General features: G+C 40.3%; 1 long non-coding RNA gene across 4 annotated transcripts in view; it reads right to left on the bottom strand.

Annotated features, from left to right (window-relative positions):
- LOC112058687 (uncharacterized) overlaps positions 1-12687 on the bottom strand; it is a 130418-nt gene that overhangs the window by 53212 nt on the left and 64519 nt on the right. For all 4 annotated transcript variants that reach the window (XR_010593813.1, XR_010593811.1, XR_002887824.3 and 1 more), the window contains exons 2-3: positions 8714-8824; positions 860-939 (exon numbers count right to left, since the gene is read on the bottom strand). This is a non-coding gene — a long non-coding RNA (uncharacterized LOC112058687). The remainder of the gene's footprint in view (positions 1-859; positions 940-8713; positions 8825-12687) is intronic.

The raw sequence follows: 12687 nt of genomic DNA, 5'->3' as shown, positions 1-12687 counted from the left end.
TTATAAGTGTGTTATGACACTTTGCACTTCTGCATTGCCTTTTATCCGAGGTACTCAAGGGGTTTGCTGTCTATTCATCCTTGTCAGCACTACCCCGTTCAGTAATAAGGTGCCCAGTCCTCTGCATGGCTGAGCCTTCTAGAATTTCCACTGTAATCCAATTGGAATTAATTGGAAGTGCTTCAGATTGGACCAGTGAGAGTGAAAATATCAGAATCCACTCAAACACGCAACCCCGTTAGAGGCCTTTTTTTCTATCTGTTCTCATCTCAGTAGGTTAGACTAGGTCTACGCTACAAAAACTTTTGCCAGTGTAGTAATGTCTGTGATTTTTATTAGGATATTTTTATACTGGCCAAAACCCTAGGGTAGACAATTACATGGGCATAAAAGTACTTTTTCTGGGATAGCTTATTTCACTCAGTACTTTTTTGCTGGTTTAAGCTGGGTTTACACTAGAAGGGTTTGCTGCTATAGCTAAACCTTTCAAAATGTAGGTAAGGCCTCAGCTCTATGGTCCGGACCCCCTTTTAAAACTACTTGTTGGCCCTGACATGTTAATTATCTCACCTACAGTGCCAGTATAGAACCAAAATGTCAGAATTCCATCCCCTCCAACTTTCTACCGAGTCGTGCAGTTCCAGATGTCTAAGCTGCTTATTAGAAGTTTTATTTTGATCAGTTTTTATCCCCTTGTCATCACAATGTAATAATTCCTGCTGTGTAGCTGCTGTTTATCTTTTATTTTTTATTATTTGCAATCCAAACTGACCTTTTACTACCTAACCATTAGAAAAAAAATGACTGTCCTGCTCACATAAGGAATGCCTCAGAAGGGCAGCCTTGCATAATTTCCTACCTTCTCGCAGAAAGCACTCACATAGCAAAGCTGGGGAATATTGCGTTCTGGCCCTGTACGCTCTCCTGGGTAGAAAGGTCCTGAAACACAATTTATTGTAAAACACACAGTGGTTACAGAGCTAGCACAGTCAATGATATTCCTTTTATTACCACTCAGATGAGAACACAAAATGACATTGGAAAGCAGTGAACTCACCAGAAGGGCAGAGAAAGCCATTAAATTCAACACGCATCATATTTCATAATCAGAATCCCGCAGTCATAGCTGACACCACTGAATGAGTTTGTTGCAGTCATGATAATATAAAACCCGCTGCATCTGCTTCCCTTGGCACTTTTCTTTGTAGACCCTTGCAGTGTATGGGCTATTAATCATCGGTAGCAGGGGACACTGCAGACCAATGCACTTTGTATTGCATAAATTGAAAATGCATCAGTATTAGGGAGAAAACTGCCTTCTGTACATCTCTATTTAGATAAGCCGTTTCCAAAACGGCTGGGATGCTGTTATGGCTAACCACTGATTGGAGTTCTTTCCACAAGCCAGCAATCAGCAGGGATGCCAATGCAATCCCCTTCGTTTACAGCATATGTGAGAGAGAGAGTTCCTCTCTTCCCTGGGAGGCCTGACACGTCTTGTGTTTGCAGTGAGAAAATGCAGTAAAATATACGGTATCATTTAACCTCAGTAAATTAACTTCATAAATGAGAAGTATGAGCATGGCTCAGAATGGGAGTATCAAAGGGTGGCAAAGGATGTTGTATAACCTGTATGTTAATGAGTTGTCAATAGCAGACTGGAGAAATATACCACACATGGGGGGAGGTTGCCTTTCTTTTAATACTGATAGTTATGGTAACAAGAAGGGGGAAAAACAAGTTAAGGTTTGTGAAAAGTTGTACTCAAGAGAATTTGATGATTCAGTGCTCAAAATTGCTCCTTTTAAAGAGAAACTGTATGTCCTACCATCACTTGTTCAACTTTAATATATAACAAACTGAGATTATTAATTAAGAGAAAAAGAATTTTATGTTGAAGAATTTAACAACTCACGTTTAGTATTGTAGCTGCATATTTGATTTTCTTGTGCTTAATTGTAAATTATTGCATGGTTTAATTATATTTTCTCTTGAAGGGGCTGTGAGAACATTTGGAAGTTCATTGAATTCTTATTCTAGCTGTCTATAGTTAATTGTAATGGTTTCATAAGGCATGCAGTAGGTGTTGTGTTTAACATGGCTCTCTCTGATAGTGTTGCAATTGTGCAAACTTATATGAACGCTCATTTCTTCCTACACAAGTTGACTCAATGTAATAAGAAGGTAGAACAACTACAAAGCTAGAAACAGCTGTGAATACCCCACCAGTCTTTTTGGGATCTAACTTGCCATTAAATAGATCAGTATGCAGCATTACTAGTGTGCTTTCTGCGAAGCTGTACTGAGAGAGCTTGAGTTTTCAAAAAATGTTCCCTCTCGAATCAGGCCGAAAAGTCAATATCTCAAAAGTTTTCTTGAACCAATAATCCAAAAAAATTCAAAATCAAGTCAATCAAAATGTTTTGTTTCAAAAATATAAATTCACTAAAGCTTTAAAGCAAAGTAATTTTGAAACAAAAAATGAAAGTTGTAGTTTTGAAAATGTCAAAATGTGACATTTTGAATTTTTTTTCTTAAAATCAGGAGCTTAATTGAAACTGACCCTTTCCCATGAGCCATTTCAGTTTTGATGAACCTGTATTTTCTGCCAAGAACCCTTTGTCAGAAAATTCCTGACCAGCTCTAACACTGAGCACCTTCCATTGTCTACAATAGGAGCTCTTCATCTCTGAAAATCAGGGCCAGAGTCTGAAGTTACTTTTCAGAATTGATAACTAACCTCATTCTGAATCAGGTTTTGATGTGGATTTGGACTTAAACCAAGGGGAGCCAATTCCTGACATGGGAGCTGCATTTGTTTGTTCCCCAAACACACAGGCTGAAGTTGCTGCATTTTGCTTATTCACCTGTTGTTGGTCTTGCATGCTCCCCTTTGGGGTTAAGACTTAGTCATTTCTATTGTGTGCTGAGTTCATTTCATACATAAGCCCCTTATGTAGTTTTGGTGAAAATGATCGGAAATAACAAGGGGAGCAGATGTTCGGCTAATGGACTGAAGATATGGCTATACTGAAATCAGGCAGTTCTTGTAAACACTTCCTAGTTAGCTTTAATCCAGCTAGTTCAGAGACCAGAGCCGTCTAGCTGCAGCAGCGCATGCATCAGTACGGGTTGTACAAGTTTGCCTGGAATCCTGGGTAATTACTTGTGGGGCTTGCCTGTGCTACTGGGGCTTCAGTGTTCTGGGACCCAAAACTTGCTCTGTTATGTTTACATCCCATGACTGGAGTGGAGATATTCACTAATGCTGCTGTACAGAGAGTTACAGGTATGAATTTCACCTGTAGCACTGGGTGCCAACTTGCACAGATTCACAGGAAGGATACAAGTGGTCTCCTTGGTCTTATACTAGTTTTGCACCTACTTTTAATTACCGGTAATTAGAACCTTACACAATGGGGATATGTCCAGACTTGAAGCGGGCATAAATCTAGCTGTATGTGTCCTTTGCAAAAATTTTCTGTAGCTGGAGAACAATGGCTTTTAAAAAGCATAAATCAGAAGAGCCCAACTCGTAAAACCATCTTCACATCCAGTTATATCAGCCATCCCTTGAAATGGTTTCTATTTAAAGTTCTGTTGAAACATTTATGGCTGCAAGCTAGCATAACATTTTGCCCTGGTCTTACCATTACTACACTGATTTACATGGATTTATGCAGTGAACTTAGGCTTAGCACGGTGCTAAAAAGGAATGCATTTTACTATTTTCTGTTCCTTCTAGGAGCACCACTGGATAAATGGCTTTTTTGTGCTATATAAGTTAGCCAGTTTGAGAGCGTTCCATGCTTCCTGGCTGGCCAATTTGTAATCGCAGAACATCTGGCTGAGAATGCACTTGACTTAGGGAAGAAGACATCCCAAAATTCTTGGCTTCAGCCTCATTGTCCTCTCATTCACCTTTAAACTAGTTTTAAAGGCAAACTATGAAATTAACACCATGAATGGAATTTAACAGAACAACCTACCAAAATATCAGAGCTGGAGAAGCAGACATAGTAATCATAATGTGCTGGTGATATTTGCTTGTCAGTACTCCTGGTGAGAGTGGTTCATTTCCTTTTCTTCACTGGCGTGGGAAGTGTGCATATCTAAATGGAAAGCTAGGGTGCGGAGGAGGTTTGAATTATTGATATATTGCAGTAGCAGTGAGATTTGAACAAAACCTTGTTCTGATAGGAGCAATAGTAGCGGAAGATGACCTCCAGCTTGTGCGCATGATTGCAGCTCATGTAAACATGACCAAGCTAGTTTTTGAACTCCTGGGAAACTGTTGATTGATTAGAAGAGCTGAGTAAGAGATGGATGGTGAAAATCTGCTCCCCTTGAAATCAACTAAAGTTTTGCCATAGATAGGGTTACCAGATAGCAACTGTGGGGGAAAAATGGGACAGGAGATGGGGGGTAATAGGCGCCTATATATGGGACTGTCCCTTTAAAAATGGGACATCTGGTCACCCTAGCCCTAGATTTCAGTGGAGGCAGGATTTCACCAGAGACTCTTCCACACCTCTTGAGGTCTCTAAAATCAGGCTAGGATTTCTTTCTAAATATACGCAATGTCAAGTTCAGAGCTCTGTGCTGGAATAGCTGGGGGTGGGGAGAAGTTCTATGGTCTTTTACTTCCTGCATAACAAAGTAGATTATCATAATCCTTCTTGGCCTTAATTGGTGACTTCCATTTATTCTATATGTATATTTTATAGCTGCCTGACTACAGCTGTGCTGTACAGATTCTGAGGAAATTTGGAGAAATCACACCAGAATGAAATAAATACAAAGGGAAAGCATGTGGCTACGTAGCATTACTACATATGGCACTAGTGATGACTTTGGTGAGTAAAGGACTGCAAGATAAGGCCAATTCATCTTCCATTGAAGTCAAAGGAAACATTCCAGTTATGCCCACTGGGAATTTATATAGGGCCCACACCAAAATAACACAATACTTTTGTGGCAGGCCCAGAAAAAAAAAAACAGACATGACTGGACTCGGTATCTTGTGCATTAGCCAGAAGGCTATTCTTCCTCCTGTTTGGATACTATGCGAGACATAGCTGGGTATCGGAGAGAAAATCTACCACTTCCCCATGGAACATACTAATGTAAACAATGAAACCCTGAGGTAGGTGTGATGGTACCTCCCATAAGGCTTTATGGAAATATGCTTCGAATGTGTTTTATGCTACATATGCCAGGTAACATATCTCCGTAAAGGTTATGATCTACTGAATGTATTAATCCTAGTTGCATGCATGTATCATTTTTGTATTCGAAGTTATGAGTTGTTTGATTCTAAGTAGGCTGTAGTGAAGCAGTTGGTCAGCTCCCTGAGAAAAGACTATTCTTAGTAAGTGCCCAATCCGGAAACATTTAAGCCAACAATAAATTAATGGAGATATCCTATCTCCTAGAACTGGAAGGGACCTTAAAAGGTCATAGAGTCCAGCCCCTGCCTTCACTAGCAGGACCAAGTACTGATTATGCCCCAGATCCTTAAGTGGCCCCCTCAAGGATTGAGCTCACAACCCTGGGTTTAGCAGGCCAATGCTCAAACCACTGAGCTGTCCTAATGAATTTGGAGACACCAATACACATCTAGGCTTTCCCAGGAATGTGGCTTGGCTGGTAAGGAACTCAGTCATGCATGGCCATGTGACTTGCCCAGGTGACTCCAAAACTCCATCTTGGAGTTGGACTTTGCACAGGAGAGGGGAGGGGGTCTCCACCCACAAAAAGAAAGTCTATTTAAGCCCGTGGGAGACCTAAGCTTTATACAGGGTAAAACGGATTTATTTGGGTTTAGACCCCATTGGGAGTTGGGCATCTGAGCGTTAAAGACAGGAACACTTCTGTTAGTTGCTTTCAGGTAAACCTGCAGCTTTGGGGCAAGTAATTCCGATCCTGGGTCTTTGTTGGAGCAGACGGCAGTGTCTGGCTCAGCAAGACAGGGTATTGGGGTCCTGAGCTGGCAGGGAAGGCAGGGGCAAAAGTAGTCTTGGCACATCGGGTGGCAGCTCCCAAGAGGGTTTCTGTGATCCAACCCATCACAGTAGGTATTTCTGCTACGTATTGCATTAAAAAGTTATGCGAGAAGGAGAGAGCAGTAGTTTTATATCCTTCTTGAAACAAGCAATTAAATATAAAATGCCGTGCAAATTAAGCAATAAGAACATCTGGATCTTTAAGAGAAATTCACAGGGTTCTGTATTATTGTACTAAAGCATACCTAGTGTTTATTATGTGTTTACAGAATAATTTTGGTATATTTTCTATTACATTAGTTTGGTATAAGGCATCAGTAAAAAGCAATCATTCCATCGTAATTACAACACCAAATAATACAATGTGAGAACAGAGAATATCATTAGATTTAGATTTATGATAGGTTTGAGATTATCATGACAAATGGAAGAGGAATAAATTTGTTCCCATAAGAAATGAACAGGTGATAGAGATTTATGAGTGTCCTTTGTTCTGGAATGATTTTACAGTGTCCCACTTGTCTTGTCTGGATACAAACACCACACCTATTTGAGGAGAATTCTAAAAAAGAGATATTCTTTTCTACATCACATAACACAAGTGGTGTCATCAGGCTTGATATATGTACCTATTAACTTCCTCCTGAAAACAGGTTGTTTATAAAAGTTGACAATACAACTTTTGAGCACATCTAGGATTTTGCAATGGGGCCAGGACCAGGAAGTAAATAATATTATGATGCAAAAGTTATACCAAGTATCATCAGCTTATCCAGGACAGTAAATTGCACTCTTTGCTTGGTTAAAGCTTTACATGTCTACCTCTACCTCGATATAACACTGTCCTCGGGAGCCAAAAAAATCTTACCGTGTTATAGGTGAAACCACGTTATATCGAACTTGCTTTGATCCGCCGGAATGCGCAGCCCCGCCCCCCCCGAGCACTGCTTTACCGCGTGATATCCAGAATTTGTGTTATAGTGGGGTAGAGGTGTAATTAGAGCTGTTCAAAACATAAAAATAGAAATTGAACATTTTTTGTCAAAATGTTGCAAACATTTTCATGAATGTTTCATTTAATATTTTGAACAGCTCTACCCTTGAGATGTTGTCTATCAGGTAAAGCAGTCCGTTGTGTTTTAGGTCATCTCTCCAATGAGCATTACACTTGTATGGGATAAATGCCAGAAGGGAAAATAATTAGAACCAGATTTTCCTCCATTTACTCTCACTCTTATAGCATGAATGGAGTTTTCTCCCAGTTTCCTCAAGGGAAGGTTCTGGAGTTCTATCACCCACACTGTCACACAACCATCATCTTTCCTTCTCCCTACTTCCCCAGACTCCACAGTTGATTTTTTAACTGATCTTATGTTTAGAGTGTGATCTTTTAGCATATTTTCCTTTGTTTCTATATAAACCACTTTAATGGTGTCTATTATAACTATCCTAGCCACGCCACCTGACATGAAGTCCTTCCCTTTAGCCCAGTTTGAATTTTGAGTTCAGACAGAAAGTCTCCCTCACCCTCTCAGTCAAAGCCCCTTGTGTGTGTTTAATCCACACTTCAGCTGGTCAAACACTTTCCATGGATTTTCAGCTAAGCAAAGATTTTCACAGAAAGTGGCTGCTTTCCTCAGAAACTTTGTCCCCAAAAAACCCCCCTAAAATGGGAGGTAGGGTTGCTGAGTCCCTCCATTCTCAGTCTACGATAGGTGCCTAGGATGGTAAGTATTTTGGGGCAGGGACACTCTCTTGCTTGCTATCCCTTTGTATGACACCCTAGCACTTTGGGGCCTGTCATAACTATAAAGGGAAGGGTGTAACAGCTGTCCTGTGTACAGTACTATAAAATCCCTCCTGGCCCGAGACTCCAAAATCCTTTTCCCTGTAAAGGGTGAAGAAGCTCAGGTAACCTGGCTGGCATCTGACCCAAAGGACCAATAAGGGGACAAGATACTTTCAAATCTGGGGGGGGGGGAGGCTTTTGTTTGTGCTCTTTGTTTGGGAGTTCGTTCGCTCTTGGGACTGAGAGGGACCAGACATCAATCCAGGTTCTCCACATCTTTCTAAACAAGTCTCTCTTATTTCAAACTTGTAAATAAATAGCCAGGCAAGGCCTCTTAGTTTTCCTTTGTTTTCTCAACTTGTAAATGTACCTTTTACTAGAGTGTTTATCTTTGTTTGCTGTACTTTGAACCTAAAACTAGAGGGGAGTCCTCTGAGCTCTTTAAGTTTGATTACCCTGTAAGGTTAATTTCCATACTGATTTTACAGAGATGATTTTTACCTTTTTCTTTAATTAAAAGCCTTCTTTTTAAGAACCTGATTAATTTTTCCTTGTTTTTAGATCCAAGGGGGTTGGATCTGTATTCACCAGGAGTTGGTGGGAGGAAGGAGGGGAATGGTTAATTTCTCTTTGTTTTAAGATCCAAGGGGTTTGGATCTGTATTCATCAGGGAATTGGTGAAAGGTTTCTCAAGGCTACCCAGGGAAGAGAATTAGTTTTTGAGAATGGTGGCAGCTGACCAGAACTAAGCTGGTAGTTAAGCTTAGAAGTCTTCATGCAGCCCCCACATTTGTATCCTAAAGTTCAAAGTGGGGAAGCAGCCTTTACAGGGCCTTTGGTTGCTACTGCAGTTGATTTAGCGTGTGCATAGTGGTCTATGCAATAAACAGCCACATGTTAAAACACTTCAAGTACTCACCTCCTCCCCTTCTTTTAAAGGGCTCTGGGATGAAGCGACCACCAACCACACAAATCTTTTGTTCTTCCTCTCCTGAAAAGCTAGGCTGTGTCAGTGCTACACTTGGGTGTGCTATGGGGAAGAGAAGCAAGTAACGATAAGAGAGTGTTTCCTTTAGACCAGCTCCTAATTGCATCCATAGGAAAAAAGGTTGGATTTGTGGAAGCTTCTTACCCCTCCTGCTGGTATCTATCATATGTTTGTACAGCACTTAGCACAATAGGGCCTCCAATCTGGTTAGCCACTAAGTACCAGCACAATATACATATTAAATTGTTTTTATATAATATTCATGTTGAGGGGTCTCCATTTTGGTCAGCAAGGTTATAGCTTATTCTAAGTAATTCTGCCAGTTAGCATCTGGTTCTTACAAAATAATTTTAGAAACCTTAATAGATTTTAAAATTACACATGTTCAAGTTTTATCTTAGACTACCCATTTTTTTGTTTGCACCTCTTAATATGTGGACATACCTTGTTTAAACCAATAACTAATTTAAGAGGCTATTAAATAATGTAGAAGCTACAATAGACAAAATGTGACTTCTCACAAAAATTCTTGATTACATCTTGTTTCTTTGGTAACAGATATAATGGTTCTGTGTTCTGAGGCTTTAATTTTAATCACAAAAAGTGTATTGTTCTTGATCAGACTAGTGTTGCAGATGAAGAGCAAAGTTCTCAAAGTCTTGTCAAATGTTGAGTTGGCAGTCTTTCCAATTTATCAGCTATAATTTAAAGCAACTTTACACTTGTGTGCTATTTTCTAAGCCTTCAGCATATCGCTAATGCCCCAATAGCGTAAAATAATTCTCTCCCTAACAGGGCATGCTGTTTGAAAGTGAGAAGTTGCTAACAATTAACATTGGCTTACCAAAGTGATGGTTTCAGCCATTTCTTGATGTGAGAAGAAGTTAGTGACTCTGAGGAGATGGGTTGACCCTCTTGTTTCAAATTCCATCTTACTGTTCTGCCCTACCCTCCCTCCAGACCCCATCTCTCGGCTGTTCCCTAACACCAGATGTCTTCTCATCTTTCCCCGACTCTCCACACTAGGCTACGTAGCACCTTCTCTCATGCAATCCTTGTCATCTGTGTAACTGGCTCTCTGACTGTCTTCAGATTGCCTTTCATGACGCATAACTCATGTTTTACTAGTTAACAATCCAATCCTCCTCTTTGGGCTGCCCAGATTTTCCCTGCTGTCCATAAAACTGGGCTTTTGTACCCTACTTCACATCTCTCTCTGTGTATACCTATACTTATAAATATAGAGGAAGTATATTTTACACATGCTACATGCATGATTTTTTAACTATAGTAGTAGTCTATTACCCTGTATTGGCGCTCACAGGGCCTGATTCTCCACTGCCTTGCACCATGTGTTGCCATTTACACTTTTGGAAAGTGGTGATAAAATAACACATCAGAATGTACCAGTATAGGCGACTACCCAAGAGTGGAACATACAACGTTTTATAGAAAGAGTAGAAACAGATTGAGATTCAGATCCAATCCCCTTCTTAACTCAATGGGTCAGATCCTCAGCTGGTATAAATCAACACAGCTCCACTGATTTCCATAAAGATATGTTGATTATAACAGTTGAGGGTCTGGCTAAAAGTTTCAGCTATAGCGTTAATGAAACAGTCACAATTTATGCCGGGTGAAGGCCTGTGTCCTAGGAGAACGTAAAATCAGTTATACAATGGGGGGGGAAACCAGATTGCCCTTGTATGGGGCTGGAGGGAATTTGCACAGGAGAGGGAGACAGTAGGAAAACCAGGAAGTATTGTTCTATTTCTTTAAATTAAAAAAAGTAGAGTTTACTAATGATGGTGAAAGGTGACCAATGTTTAGAAAGAGATACCGGGCACTAGAATTGCTGAATAAATGTTTTCATGTTTCCTTGCAACAAATCCAAATGAGGGTTTTTTAAGTGTGTGTGATTGGAAGCCAAACAATACACATGCCACAGTGAGAGGATGGCATAAGGGTGTATCCTATGTGAAAAAGGAAGCTGCCAAAAATCCAGTTTTGAATACAATTACATTTTTAAAATAGCATTTAACAAGAGTTAATAGAAAATGCTGCTGAAAGACAGATGGACAGTTCTCATTGTTCAACCCACCTCTTTTGTGAGCTTAATTACTTGTCATCATCTCTGTCAGCACTGGCAATGGCTCACCCACCCGCAGCATGCTTTGGAATCAGACTTTCACAGTGTTATAAGACTTTTCAATGAGCAGACATTGTTACTACAGTAGAATCAGGTTTTACATTTATTTGGTCTTTGGAGACATTAGAATTAAGACTAGAAATAAATGAGGCCTTACTGATTTAGTATACAGTATCTCAGTTGTGTTAACCAGTTAGTGTGATTTATAGCCTTCCTTTTCCACATACCCTCCATAAAAGAAAACCCAATCAAGAGTGTAAGTTATAGTGTATTTATTGCTTTGATTCTTGTGAATTATCTAGGGATTTTTTTATACATGCAAGAACAACAGAGCAGGAGAAATTTAACCTATTGTGTGATTGGCACCATAAAGTGTCTCTGTGTACTATACATTGTTTGTTACAGTAATGTCTAGAAGCCTTCATGGAGGTCAGGGCCCCATTGTGCTAAGCACGGTACAGACACACTGTAAACATCAGTGACTGTCTCTTACTATCTTAATAGACAAGGTTGGGAGAAAGGAAGGATCACTCTTTTTAAAGAATGGTAACTAAAGCACTGAGGAAAAAAAAGTGACTTCATCAAGGTCACATGGGAAGCCTGTGGCAGAGCCAGGATTTCAAGTCAGACCCCCGGAGTCTCAGTCCAGTGCCTAAACCACCAACTAACCCACCCAGATCTGACCAGCAAAAGCTAAGAATTCTTTCACCGGGGATGATAAAAACTCAGCACTCCCCAGGCAAACTACTGCACAAAACAAAGGGATCCGTTGGTGGTGGTGGTGTGTGGTGAGTGAAGAGAAAGAGAGGAGAGTAGGCACAAAGAGCAAGAAATTTAATTCACCTATTACACCGTGAGTTCAATTAACTTTGTTCTTCTTGCTCTTACACCACTACTCATTTGCAGTCTGGCAAAGTTATGATAGTTTATGATGAGAATACAATTCATTTTCACTCGTGACCTAGACTAAAATGCTGAACATCCCCACCTCAACTGAGTTGAAAGTGAACTGATAGCTTTAATAGTAAAATTAAACCAAGGGCTAGATTCTAACTCTGACTACATACCAGCCAGTCAGAGTTACCTGGACATTAATGTCCATGTGTTTAGGACTAAGCGGCTCTATTCATCTCCCTGGAGCAAATGGCTAGGGAATGGGTTGAGCCAGTGTAGATGGACTGGTGTCCTATAGCAGCTAGGGTGACCAGACAGCAAGTGGGACAAATTGGGACAGGGGATGGGAGGTAGTAGGCATCTATCTAAGACAAATCCCCGAATAACCGGACTGTCCCTATAAAAATTGGAACATCTGGTCTCCCTAGTAGAAGCAGTCAGTTAATAGGGGAAGAAATGCAACTCTGAGGTTGCTATCTGAGTCACAGTGCCTCACAGTTTGTACATCACTATTAGTTCTAGTCTGTGCCTGGAGGAACAAACTGGGTAGATCTGTACATTGTGACTTTGCATATAGATTCTCGGTTGCTGCTATATTGACCCGAATTGTAAAGAAGAGTTTAGAATTGGACATTGCTGTCTTAAAGAGAAAGAGTTCAGATTATAGATCATTCTTACTGACATAAGTGAAACCGGAGAGACACATCCCTCCAGGTAACATAGGAATACTAGTGTGGTATTTCATGTGCTGAGGATTGTCAACGTGAGTTATGCAGCAAAACAATCACTACAAATCTACCAGGTCTGTTATGTCCTCAGAATCATCCCCTCCAGCTATACAGGTCCTTTTTATCTAACAAGT

The sequence above is a fragment of the Chrysemys picta genome, chromosome 19, assembly GCF_011386835.1.
Source record: "Chrysemys picta bellii isolate R12L10 chromosome 19, ASM1138683v2, whole genome shotgun sequence".
NCBI classification, from domain to species: Eukaryota; Metazoa; Chordata; order Testudines; family Emydidae; genus Chrysemys; species Chrysemys picta.
The sequence above is the reverse complement of the archived record's forward strand: the minus strand, read 5'-3'. Positions and strand labels throughout refer to the sequence as shown.